This window comes from Leucopleurus acutus (assembly GCF_964270905.1).
Source record: "Leucopleurus acutus genome assembly, chromosome: 16".
Classification (NCBI taxonomy): Eukaryota; Metazoa; Chordata; class Mammalia; order Artiodactyla; family Delphinidae; genus Leucopleurus; species Leucopleurus acutus.
The window spans coordinates 69,442,760-69,455,137 of NC_139158.1; the positions used below are offsets into that span (position 1 = coordinate 69,442,760).

At 40.7% G+C, this 12,378-nt stretch overlaps 1 protein-coding gene and 1 pseudogene across 4 annotated transcripts in view; one reads left to right on the plus strand and one right to left on the minus strand.

Moving 5' to 3' along the window:
• Nucleotides 1-12,378, minus strand: part of CHD6 (chromodomain helicase DNA binding protein 6) — a 211,663-nt gene that overhangs the window by 129,294 nt on the left and 69,991 nt on the right. The gene's annotated exons all lie outside the window — the stretch shown is intronic.
• LOC309973844 (cytotoxic granule associated RNA binding protein TIA1-like) lies at nucleotides 10,020-11,846 on the plus strand (annotated as a pseudogene). Its single transcript has one exon. The product of its transcript is annotated as a cytotoxic granule associated RNA binding protein TIA1-like (transcript).

Consider the following 12,378-nt stretch of genomic DNA (forward strand, 5'->3'; position numbering starts at 1 on the left):
CTGTGCTAGGTCATGGGCACAGAGTGGCAAACAGGACACACATTATGTTTGCTTTAGCCCTTGTGGAGCAAGGCCGTTGTGGACTAAGTTGTTAGTAATATTATGTAGGTAATTTGTATGTAAAAACCTGAAGGATTTCCATGTTACGTGCAGAAATCTGAAACACCTTTTTAAGCTCCATTTCTAGAACTGGCGACAACAGTCTCCCACAAAATACCTTTAGATTCTGCTAGCAGACACGAATCCTAGGCACACTGTTCTGACCCCGAGTGGCATTTATCATGCTGATATACAAGTTACTCTTCAAATGTATTCATGAATAAAGGTGATGTCACCAGGGTGATAAGGATGTGGGGTCAACCTCAACGTGTTGCTTTATTTCCCCAAATCTCTGCTCTCACATATCATCAAGCAGCATTAACATTCACCTGGTTTGACTGTCAATGAGAACATCTGGATCATTCAAAACTATACGTTTTATTTTTAACTAGAAATAGTGTTCTTCTGTATGATCATCTAACTCTGTCACCAGACTCAGCAGCAGATAACCTTTGACCACTTACAAAAACCAACTAACGTACGGGAGGATGCTTTACTGTGATACATGCCTTTAGAAAGGAAGTGTCATAGGTGCTGAAGGCAACGCTAAAAGAACATTTCCCAGCTGTTCTGGAGCACCACCAAATAAAAGTGAAGCCTCCTAACATGACAACATGTAAACAGCCCTTTGGAAGCAGAAGGTATATCTCATGTGTTCAGGCCTGGTGTCACAAAGTACATTTGTCATTTCATAACAAGGCTGGGGTTGCCAATAATCTGATAATAACGTGGGTGCTAGTTTCAGGAAACAAAGAAATAACTTAGGGAGAGACAAGCAGGCTTTCCAGGAAGATGGTTACAATCATCTTTGGATGATGGCTTAGGACCAGCCCCATTTGTGAGTAGCTTGCTCTCTTACCAAGGGGCCTGGCCTGTGCTGAAGGGCACAGACACTTGCCAGATGGTGTGGTTTCTCTCTGGCATTCTGGTTACCAATCTCTGCTCAGACTTCCTGGCCCACCCTGGAACTGACGGGGAGTGCAAAACTCAGCTGCGTATTTCCCTGCTGTTCTTCCCAGTTCCCTTTCATAGTCTGATACTCCCAAACATAACACTGAGAATCCCAGGAGAAAATGATGAAAGAAAAGGATTCTTTTGGATTTTTTATCATAAATGAAGTCCAGTGTCATAAACAGCCTAAATCCAGAGGGAACTGGTCATTCTGGCAGGACTCACTACTTGGGGGGCGGGGGGGGAACAAAAGGGAAAACAATTCAGTTTGACTCCCTCATTGCTGATTCAGTGCTTAAGGCTTAGGAAAAAGAGGAACTAAGTAAACTTAAAAGAAATTTAAATCAATAAAATACAAGAAGATGGTTTAGATGGTAAATTTTATAATTATGTATTTTCTACCACAATAAAAAGACAAAAAAAGGAGGAAGGGAGGGAGCAAGGAAGAGAGGAAGAGAGAGAGAGAGAGAGAGAGAAAGAAAGAAAGAAAGGAAGGAAGGAAGGAAGGAAGGAAGGAAGGAAGGAAGGAAGAAGGAAAGAAAGAAAAAAAGAAAGAAAGAAAGGAAGGAAGGAAGAAAGAAAAAGAAAGAGAAAAAAAGAAAAGACAGCAAGAAACTCAACAGTACTGTAACAGGTACCTGGTTAAAGCTGGGATCCTATGACTGCATAACCATCCCTGGGATGTTACTTAATTATGTGCCAGGGACACTTGGCCCTCAAGGAATAAGTTTTTGCTTATAATGCAAGGGTGGACACACTAAAAAAGCAAGAGACACAGGTTTGTTTATTTAAAAGGCTTTAAAAGACAATACACTGAAGACCTAATTCCATCAAGGCAGCACTCTGTAGGTCAAAGTGAGACTCTCTCCTCAACTCATACCTCATGTCAAGGTCTCTCTTTTTGGGGCTCTCCAAAAAGCTGAGCAGGTATCTCAGGCAGGCGTGGTGGTAACTGGATATTCAATCATTAGGCAATAACAGTAACAGCAGCTAGCAGCTACTGGACAGACATCAAATGGATACGCTCAGAATTATGCAAAGCACGTTTCATGACATCTCTAATCTTTTCAACAATCCTACAAACTTAGCATCATGCTGCCTATTTTGTATATGGAGAAATGATTATTGATGCTAAGTGATGTGCCCAAGGCCATACAACTAGTAAGCCGAGAAGCCTGGATCTGAATCCTCTGGCCAAATGCTTGTTTCGTTGAGTATTTCACGACATGTCAGGGAACCAGGCCACCAGGCCAGAATGATGACATTTGGTTAGAAACGTTAAATGTGATGGTGTGCACAATCGCTTTAGGAAAAGGTCAGGTAGTTCTTTATAAAACTAAACACATACCTACCTGATGTCCCAGCAATTCTATTCCCAGGAATCCTAGAGAGTTGTCTAGTCCACTTCTCATTTTACAGATAAGATAATCTGTTTAGAGATTTAGAGGTTTAGAGAGAGAAAGCAATTTGTCAAGATGTATTCCTAGGAAGTTGGTAGAGCTGGGACAAGACGTGAGGCACAATCAGCCCCGTGTTAAAAAGGAGGAAGTGTGGGCTTCCCTGGTGGGACAGTGGTTGAGAATCTGCCTGCTAATGCAGGGGACACGGGTTCAAGCCCTGGTCTGGGAGGATCTCACATGCCGCAGAGCAACTAGGCCTGTGAGCCACAACTACTGAGCCTGCGCATCTGGAGCCTGTGCTCTGCAACAAGAGAGGCTGCGATAGTGAGAGGCCCACGCACCGCGATGAAGAGTGGCCCCCGCTGGCCACAACTAGAGAAAGCCCTCACACAGAAACGAAGACCCAACACAGCAAAAATAAATAAATTAATTAATAAACTCCTACCCCCAACACCTTCTTTAAAAAAAAAAAGGAGGAAGTGTTCCAAAAGGCAGATATTAGTAACCAAAAATATGAAATTATAATCTCGAAAGTCAATAATCCACCAGAAATGCTTTTATTTATAAGGCACCTTGTTGGGAGCCTGGAAAAGATATCTGCTGAGGATTAAAAATATAAGACAAAACATATTTCTTCCATGTTTCTCAAGGTCAGTGGGGGAAAAGGTAAAGAGCCTAAATAAAGTCTTTGTTTCAACTTCTACTAAGAAGGGCATTAAATTACCTTTTTTTTTTTTTGCGGTACGCGGGCCTCTCCCATTGCGGAGCACAGGCTCCGGACGCGGAGGCTCAGAGGCCATGGCTCACGGGCCTAGCCGCTCCGCGGCATGTGGGATCTTCCCGGACCGGGGCACGAACCCGTGTCCCCTGCATCGGCAGGCGGACTCTCCACCACTGCGCTACCAGGGAAGCCCTAAATTACCATTTTGAAAATGGCCCTAAAAGGAACAGACTTCAGATGATGGACCACAGTAACAACATTTTACATTACGTTGACAATTTAAAGCGACTAGCACCTAGGAACACAAGGATAAATCTGAGAGAGACTGACTGATGAAACATGCAACAATGATAACTCATAAACTGCACTGATAGTAATAAAACACATTTCTTTGATCGAAGACCATCAACCTACAATATTCCTAGAAAAGACACTTAAAAATGTGAATCTAGATAAACAGGTTCTGGGTCAGTTGTAAAGGATTTAAGAACTAATGGAAAGATTACAGCCTAGGTCAATGCTTCCCAAACAGAGGTCCAAGGACAAACCTGGGTTATCCCCCTAAGAATCACTCAAGTACTTGAAAGCCAAATTAGAATCTAAGAAAATCACCCAGGCTACAAAATGGATAGACCCTGAAAGAATTATGCTAAGTGAAAGGAGCCAAGCACAGAAGACCACATATAGTATAATTCCATTTACATGACATACCCCAAACTGGCAAATCCATAGAGACAAAAAGTAGAGTAGAGGTTGCCAGGAGTTGAGGGAAAAAACAGAGTGACTGGTGAGGGCATAAGGTTCTTTGGGGGATGATGAAATGTTCTAGAATCAGATAGTGGTGATCTTTACACAATCTTGTGAATACACTAAAACCACTGAATTGCATGTTTTAAAAGTGTGGATTTTACAGCATGTGAATTGTATCTCAATTTTTAAAAATTCAATGTAAGAATATACTGAAAAGGGTCCTCTCATATGTTGCTGGCAGGAGCATCAACTATTAAAAGATTTTTTGTAGGAGAGAGTAGCAATAATACTAAAATTTTAATTTTGGATATGCTTTTAAAGTGAGCAATTTCTCTTTGAGAACATAAACTAAGGAAGCATTTAGATACTCCAAAGGTTTATGTATAAGAATATCTGATACAGAATTATTTTTAATAGAGTAAAAAACTGTAAATACTCTATTTGTCGACCTTTAGGAAAATGCTTAAATTAACAGCACATCCATCATACAGAATACTACTACACAGCCACTGTTACACAAAGTTTTAGTTGACATTTAAAAAGTGTCCACAACATGTGGGAAAGTAAAAAAAGAAAACCTATGATCTAATCCCATTTTTGTTTTTTTAAGAAGGCTATATCAACATTAGCTTTTTTTTTTTTTTTTTTTTTTTGCGGTACGCGGGCCTCTCACTGCTGTGGCCTCTCCCATTGCGGAGCACAGGCTCCGGATGCACAGGCTCAGCGGCCATGGCTCACGGGCCTAGCCGCTCCGTGGCATGTGGGATGTTCCTGGACCAGGGCACGAACCTGTGTCCCCTCCACCGGCAGTCGGACTCTCAACCACTGTGCCACCAGGGAAGCCCAACATTAGCTTTTTAAAATAAATTTAGGACACATACCATCATTATGTCTGGGAGATAACATTGTGGGCAACTTTCACTTCTTTTTTCAAAACTTTCTCTAAGTTATTATTTGTTTGCCTTTACCTGTTTCCCATGATTAGAAGGTAAGCTTCATGAGACAGTGACTTTGTGGTGTTCCCCAAGATCTTTGTGGCTTACAGTAAAACTCAATCATATGATTATTGGATGAAATGAATATTTTCAATTTGAAAAAAGAGAAAAAAGACATCTACAAAATTGTACGTGTAAACAAAAATGACAACAAATACCTGTGTACAGAAGAAAGAATGGGAGAAAATAAACAAAATGTTAATCGTTTGAGGCTGTGCAAATTTGGGTTTTTAAAATTATTTTTATTAAACAGACATCTAAATTTTCAATAATGAGAATATTGCTTTCAATATACTTATAATAGAAAAATTTTCACATAGATGTAATAGACTTTAATAATGAAGGAAAAATTGTTTGCCAGACAATCCACACTCCTCCAAATCATCAGTATTCAGGAATCAAAGGCAGAATATGAGAGGCGCCAGCACTATGATTACATCTGACTGAGGGCAGGGCAGAGTGTACTTTGCACTCGGGCTGGAAAGGCCCCTGCACACCCTTCACCCAGAAGCGCTTCCTCCAATTTCAACCCAGCGGTGAGCGGCCCAGGGAGCCCCTGCTGCCCATCGCTTCAGGGTCTTCCACCTTCCCCAGGGAGAGCAAAGTGTTTTCTGTGTAGACTTACTTAATATCAAGAAATCAACTAAATATAAAAATAAGCAGACAAGGGGCTTCCCTGGTGGCGCAGTGGTTGAGAGTCCGCCTACCAATGCAGGGGTCACGGGTTCGTGCCCCGGTCCGGGAAGATCCCACATGCCGCGGAGCAGCTAGGCCCGTGAGCCCTGGCCGCTGAGCCTGCGCGTCCGGAGCCTGCGTTCCGTAACGGGAGAGGCCACGGCAGTGAGAGGCCCGCATACCACACACACACACACACAAAAGCAGACAAGCTTAACTAAGTTTGAGATCTGTCTTTTTTTAAAAGTCCAAATAACAAAATGAAAATACAAAATAAGAAGTAGTTAGTTACTACTACTAACGAGTTGGTCTGTGGACATTCCAGGTGGCAAAGCTACTTTCCAGTTGGAATTAGAATTGTCTTATTGTTTCACCTTCTCTTTCTCCTTATAGTTACCGCCTGCCTGTGGAATGCAGTAAAGACAGAAAACCCCACATATCCTTGCCTTTATCACACTGCAATTGCACTGGGACTCATTCATTTGGCAAATACATTTGTGCTGAGGCTGAGTGAGCAAGACCCATCTGAGGAGGGACAGGGACAATGTCAGTGTGTGCATGTGTCTGTGTGTCCCCTCTGTGTTTGTGAGTTTTTTCCCTGTATTCAGCATATTCAATCCTTCCACACCTAGGAGTTCTGTGCTTTGGGTGATGAAGCAGGTATTTCAATCCTACATGGCTCCTCACATGGTCACAGCTGGTTCGCACCAGGAGGAGAAGAGTTCGGTTTCAGGCAGAGGTGTCCAGGACGCTCTTGGATACACTTTCCAAGGGAAATGTCTATGAGAATAAATTAGACCGCCCAAGAAGAATGGATAAAGAGAGAAGAGGAAACAGGACCTAACCTGCGGAACACTAATACTTAAGGTCCCCAGAGGGGGAAGAACCTACAGGCAGGGCGAAGGAGCAGTCAGGCCAGTGATGTAGGAGGGAAAAAGGGTAAGAAAGTGTTGCTTCACAGAAACCGGAGGATGAGAGCATTTTAAGACAGAATGATCACAGGTGTCAAATGCTGCTGAGGAGCAGGTAAGCTAAGGACTGAAGAGTGATCAACAGATTTGACGATCTAATTTCTGCAAAGTTCCTCTACCCCAAAGTCCTTGAACCTGTCAGTCAAGTCTCCACCTCTATTTTCATATTTTTGCTTTTAAAACAGGATGGGGTGGTGGTGGCTTTTTCTCTTACGATGTTTCAAGACTCTTTGACTACTTTAAATCTTTAGGCAAAGTCAACCTAAACCTTGTTAATTCCACGTGGTGACAAAAGCTGGGCGCAGGTAGATTATTAAATTTAGATGCTGACAGGAAAGAGTTAGGAAGAGAGAAGGAAAATACTTAATAAGTGCCTGTTTGTTAACAAGTGTCGTTTCTAGAAACCACGAGTTTTTTTTCCAAACAACTATGGCTTTTATGAGTAAACCAAAGGCTCAAAGTGATTCAATTATCTAATCTGTCAAAGTGCAATGATGTTTGTTTCAGCCAACCAAGGCTAAGAGAGACCTCTTCTAAAATGTTTTTGTGACATCTTCTAAGCCAAGTAGATCAACAAATACAGAGAGAATAAGACTATTTTCCTACCTCTTCCTTCCTGGCCCACCTGTAATTTCACTGTAGTCCTGGGTTACTAGAGCCCCTGAGCCCAGAACTTAAGCAAACCCTGGCCAATACCATTTCCACATACCAAGGCACAGCAAGACCATTGCCTGGAGTTAGGAATACTATGTGTGGGCAGGGAACGGTGCTTTTCATATATCTCGACCTTTAGTCACAGCTACTCTGAGTACTCAGAATTGTTTTGATATTTGAAAGATAAAATAGATGTCAGCAATGATCATTAATAATGCCTGATTTTATTAAGTAATGAGTATCAGGCAATATACTAAGTTTCTTAAACAGATTATGTCTCAAAACAACTCTAAGAGGAAGTATATTATCGTTCCACATATGACTCTATTTTATAGAGTAGAAGTTCAGAGAGGTTAAATAACTCACCCAAAGTCACACAGCTAGTGAGTACTAGAGCTAAGATTTGAACCCGGGTTTGACTCCTGGTTTTAAGAGCCACTGCTCTTGACTACTTCATGATACTGCCTCATGTTCTGCATACACCAAACTCAGAATAAGAATTAGCAAGACTCTCTAACCACCTCTACTTTATTTCCATCATCTACTCCCCAGCACCAAGGGTATCTGCCTAACCTTTCCCCCAGAAAACCGTTAACTCATTAACTTTCCTCTTCTATCCATTTCTTTATAAATCCATTTGTTCCCCAGACCAGAATGGGATAATACATGAAGAATCAAACAATCCAGCAGAACATTTAAGATTAAGTAAGTGATCTCTTTTCAACTCTACCCAGAAGGATCCCAAGATGAGGGTTAAAGAACATCAAATGTGGGCTTGGCAGCTACCAGAAGACCTACAACCACCATCCTAAGAACACATTTTGTTAGCAGTGGGTACTATATTTCCGTTTTCATCCCAAAATGAGAACTTTTGATCCTTGGTCACTACATGTTACGTAGTTTCCCAAAACTGGCAAAATTTATCCAAAACCATATCAATAGTAAAGGGACGGGCTAACTGAGGCAAAAGACAGTGAGTTAATGAGAAAATCATAAACTGTATCAAAAGTGGAAAGAAGTTCACTGCTGTTACTCCTGCTTTTTTCCCACAATACTCAGAATACCAGCTTTGGGCTACTTTGGGTCTCAAGAGTGAATCCAAGTTAGATGGAGGGAGGCAATTCTCTACACAGTGACACTTGTCAAACGTCACGGATCCCAGATCTTTTGTTGCCACTTTGATGTTGGCCCAAGGTCTCATTACCAGAGATTCCCAGAACCCTCTGGTCAGGACAGGAGATGAGGCAATTCTATTCACTGTTTAAAAGTGGTTGTGTTTATTCCAATGTTTTCTGCATGTAGACGGACTCAAAGCCACTTTATTCATAGAATTTAAAACTCAGCCGCTTATTTCTATTTTTAAAAAATTGTTTCGTGTTTATTTCACCTAGTGATATATTGAGTAATATCAGTAACATGAGCTGAAAGAACCACTATGTAATATATAACTATTATGTAATATTTTAATTAAAAATTGTATCTACTTAGACTACTATTTATGTTGATACCACAGATAAATACCATACATAAATGCCCTGGTAAACCCTAGGATTCTAGTCAGGATGTACCACTAAGGTCATCCGGGCCAAAGGCCCACTTCCTGGCCTCTGACACACAAGCAAACAGCGTTCCAGTCTCTCCCAGGAGTGGGGAGCTTAGTGCCCACAAGGTGCAGGCCACAGCTGGGCAGCTCAACTTCTCAGGACGGTCTTCTTCAGATGGAGCTAAAGCCTGTCCACCTATAACTCTCCATTCTCACCTACAGGTCCAGCAACAGACACAGTCAACCTCTTTTCCAAGAGACACTTTTAAATATTCCCTTCTTCAGGCTACGTAATCTTAGTTTCATCTATCATACCTCATGTTGAATGAGTCAACATTCTTTTATCATCCTGATCACTTTGCTCTGGCCTCTCAAGTATATGTTTCAGAGCACAAAATGAATTAGAACAAGAAAAACAAAAATATGTTAAGCTATGTCAAAAGATAGGTTTTAGAGCCCGTGGATTGCTTTAGCATGCTCAGCAACGTCTTGCAGTTCAGTCGTCGGTATGGCCCGTCACCAGTACCTATAAGAGAAGCAGGATCAACTCCTCCACTTCATTAACTTGCCCCTCCACCTATCTAATATTAACTTTTAAATAAAAACTCTGCCCTGTTCATCAACATATACTATGAGGTGTAAATGAAAACCATCTAACTGACGTTACATAATAACTGGCTGACATACCAAAGGTCTCAATATGAACTTTGAAAAGAAAAGAACCTAAATTCATGTTGGGATAATTTTGGTAAAGAATGTTTTTATTGAAATGAAAGCTTACCTTAAATAATGTTTAAAAAATTAAATTTGCAGATTGTTTTAAGAAATAAAAATCTGCCCATGTATCATAAATGACCGTAGTTTCGAGGGCTTGGGATTCTCTTCAGTAATGTGTTCTTTTTAACAGCAGCAAAATATTCCACTAGGTAGATGTGCTATGATGTATATACAGGCCTACCTCACAGATATTGCAGGTTCAGTTCCAGACCACCACAATAAAGCAAATACCGTAGTAAAGTGAGTCACACAAATTTTTTGGTTTACAGGTACATACAAAAGTTATGTTTATACTATACTGTAGTCTATTAAGTGTGCACTAGCACTATGTCTAAAAAAAAAAAATCTACATACCTTAATTAAAAAATATCTTATTGCTTGACACTGTACTCCGATTTAAAAAAATTAAATTACAGGAGGTCCAAAGTGCAAGATTCTTCTGCGCCTGCGCAGTCCGGGTCACTTCCCGGGCTGCTCTAAGGTGCCCGGCTCACCGCCATCTTGACCTGAGGCTTTGTTGTTCGCGCTGGGCTGGGCGGTTTAGTGTAACTGCCGCTGAAGAAGGGGGGCGCAGTAACCTCTAGTTGGCCGAGAAACTCCGCCATTTTGCATCCATGGCCAATCAAAAGATTTGTGAGGTAGTAAAGGGTAGAGAGCTGGAGCCAGAGGCGCCACCGCGACAGCAGCAGCCATGGAGGACGAAATGCCTAAGACTCTATATGTCGGTAAGCTTTCCTGAGATGTGACAGAAGCTTTAATTCTCCAGAATGATTATGGATACAGCTGGAAATGATCCATATTGTTTTGCAGAGTTTTATGAGCGTCGTCATGCAGCTGTGGCACTAGCTGCTAATGAATGGGTGGAAGATAATGGGTAAGGAAGTCAAAGTGAAGTGGGCAACAACCCACAGCAGTCAAAAGGAGGATACAAGCAGTAGTACCGTTGTTAGCACACAGCGTTCACAAGGTCATTTCCATGTCTTTGTTGGTGATCTCAGTCCAGAAATTACAACTGAAGATACAAAAGCTGCTTTTGCACCATTTGGAAGAATATCAGATGCCCAAGTGGTAAAAGACATGGCAACAGGAAAGTCTAAGGAATATGGCTTTGTCTCCTTTTTCAACAGATGGGATGCTGAAAACTCCATTCAACAGATGGGTGGCCAGTGGCTTGGTGGAAGAAAAATCAGAACTAACTGGGCAACCCGAAAGCCTCCAGTTCCAAACAGTACATATGAGTCAAACACCAAACAGCTATCATATGATGAGGTCGTAAATCAGTCTAGTCCAAGCAACTGTACTGTATATGATGGAGGTGTCACTTCTGGGCTAACAGAACAACTAATGCGTCAGACTTTTTCGCCATTTGGACAAATAATGGAACTTCGAGTCTTTCCAGATAAAGGATATTCTTTTGTTCGGTTCAATTCCCATGAAAGTGCAGCACGTGCAGTTGTTTCTGTTAATGGAACTACCATTGAAGGCCATGTTGTGAAATGCTACTGGGGCAAAGAAACTCTTGATATGATAAATCCCATGCAACAGCAGAATCAAATTGGATATCCACAAGCTTACAGCCACTGGGGCCAGTGGTATAGGAACACACAACAAATTGGCCAGTATATGCCTAATGGTTGGCAAGTACCTGCATATGCAATGTATGGCCAGCTATGGAACCAGCAGGGATTTAAACAGTCTTCTGCACCATGGATGGGACCAAATTATGGAGTGCAGCCGCCTCCAGGACAGAATGGCAGCATGATGCCTAATCAGTCTGCAGAGTCGCAGTGTATGAAACCCAGTGAAAAAGGACTCCAGAACCTAAAGCCAGTGGCTTAAGGCTACAGGGAGTGTAGTAAAGCCCTTGTTTACTTAAAGATTTATCAAATCAGTCAGTGCAAATGTCAGATACAATGTATTTATTTAAAAGATTCATTTTTTAATCATGAAATTACCATCCACATTGTTTTAAAAAGAAACAATATGCTGGATGTCTGCCAATTTTTGCCTTCATTACCTTTTTTGATAAAGTTTCTCAAATCCTTGTTTCATATACAAATGCAGGGATTGCTGCCACTTTTTAAAAATAGAGGCAGAAAATTGCACAATGTTCAACTTTTTTCCACTGAAGTAGTGGGCAGTTCTAGTTTGCATTCCTGATATGATTTAAAACATGTAATATAAAGACTAAAAAAAAAAAAAAAAAAGGAAAACCCAAACTGTGCCGAGTCCAGAAGTTCTTTGTATTCTTCAGCTTATGCACAATTCTATTTTAGGTTTTTCTGACATAGGCATTGTTTGAGCTGCCCCATCTCCAGTTTTCCCTTTGGGGTTTTTTAATATAAGATATTAGTTTACATCATTTTTGTATCTACATTTTTTCACAATTTGTCTTGCCTTATCAAAGTTCTATAAAATATACTTAAATGGAAAAAAAATGATCTTTAGATTGAAAACTTTTCTCAGATGGATTGATAATTGCATTCACCTTGTGTTTTATATGAGAAGGTGCCTCAAGAATTCCCTGTTGAATTTGTTTAAAAGGGTTATCTTCTGTGATAAACTTTGCTGTGTACAGGAAATATAAAAATAAAAACTTGTTACTAAAGAAAATCTCTGAAATGTGATAAGTTCTTATGAACCCATGTTAATTTCATGTGTCAACTTCTACATTTACATGTATCATTTCATTATGTAAAATGTTTTAGCAATTTAACATTTTGCACAGTTAGCAACTTTGTATGTAATTTCCTCCTTAAAGGCATCATGCAGAATTGACAGGAGATTCATAAGGTTTTGTTTGCATATAAATATCAAATGCACACTTTGGTAGTCTTTGAAT